Below are 1,590 nucleotides of genomic sequence, written 5' to 3'. Positions count from 1 at the left end.
GCCTGTTTCCCCATTTTTTCTTGAGTCAACTTGAGTGAAGCAACTGGAGGTAATTCCAGGACCGGTGATTATGATGATTATTTACCTTGTGCTCTGTGGGCTGTTTCTGAGAGAGGTCAGATGTCCAGGCTGGTCTTGACATGGGTTGGCCCTTCCCAAGCTCTAATTACCCATTCCAGTAGCAGTAATGGTACTGGGAACTGAAGCCTTCTTTTGCTTTCTCCTTCATAATGAATTGCTTTGAATTCCACCAGATCTGTCCCTTGCAAAGCTAATTTACTTTCAGAGGCTGCTGGATGCCCAGGAGGAGAACCATAGCTTAGAGATGCATAGGGGTGAGGTGGGGGAGGTGGGCAATGCAAGCTTCTGGTATGAACTAAGGAATGGGGTGAGTGTGCGTGCATGTGTGCAGGTCCCAGAAGGCACAGGGCTTCGATGTATGCCGAGATGTGTGCCATTCAATCACAAGAGGTCTTTCCACCCCTAGTTCCCCCTGAGAGCTCCAACCTGGATGCCTCTCCAAGCCAGGTGAAAATGTGTTTTGAGCATAAGTCCCTTAATGGTTTGAGGTTTGGCACAGCAATACTTTTTCTTTTCAACAAGTGTTAAAGTAGAAAAATGGAATGAAATACAATTGAAGTTTTGAAAAGCAACCACTTCATGCAATGAAATGTGGGGTGATCCCTCCCCTCTCTCTGCCTGCTCCCCACCCTAGCTTTAAGAAAAGCAAACACTCTTTTCCTGTCTTATTTCTATTCCCATTAATTTAAGACAGGAAGCCCTCGGTGGGTGTGATGTAAACAATTCAGCCTCGTGGGTCGGGCTTCCTCATCAATTTGCAGCTGGAGAGATGGCTGCACGGCCCAAGCCCATTCATGCCTCTCAGGGGGATGACTTGTTGACTGAACCCTCAGAAGACGGGAGGGGCCGCAGGAGCGGGAGAAGGTATCAAGGAAATGCTTAAGTTGTGCCGTCACCGGCGATTGTAATTCAGCAGTGGTAAAATCTGGTTACTCCAGCAGAAAGAATCTGAGTGGAGATTTCTGGAAAGTTTCTTGACCTTGCTCGGTGCGATGGCTGTGATTCTAGTTTGGGCCCCCACCCCCCAGTAAGAACCCATGCTGCTGCTGATTATGAAACGGAGCGGTTATGAAATGAATGATGTTGGGGAGGTGGAGCTCCTTGTGGCGGGCGGGAGGGGGGGCTTGGGACCGGGCGAGGGTATCTGGGTAGGGCGTTTTCTCTTTCAAACCTGCTCCCAGTTACCGCTGGAAGCTCCCGAGCACTTGATGTAAACAAAGCGTCTGCATCAGCAACCCCAGACTCCCCGATACCCTGCCCGGGGCGGGCTCCTTCTCCCTGCGAGGGGAGTGACCGGGGGAAGCGGGTCTGGAATGCCGTGGAGTTTTGACAAGCGAGCAGGGGAGTGACGAGCTGAGCCGGGATTCCGTTCCCGTGTCTGCATGACCTCCCCTACGGGGGCTGCGGGAGGGAGGGGGAGCGCGCCCGCAGACATGTAGCGGACCGAGCGGAGCGTCCGGGAGCTCCCCAGGAACCGCGTTCCAGAAGGCCGGGCTGCGGCCCCGCGGG

Source organism: Pteropus alecto, unplaced genomic scaffold, assembly GCF_000325575.1.
Source record: "Pteropus alecto unplaced genomic scaffold, ASM32557v1 scaffold152, whole genome shotgun sequence".
In the NCBI taxonomy this organism is placed as follows: domain Eukaryota; kingdom Metazoa; phylum Chordata; class Mammalia; order Chiroptera; family Pteropodidae; genus Pteropus; species Pteropus alecto.
Note: the sequence above shows the minus strand (reverse complement) of the source record.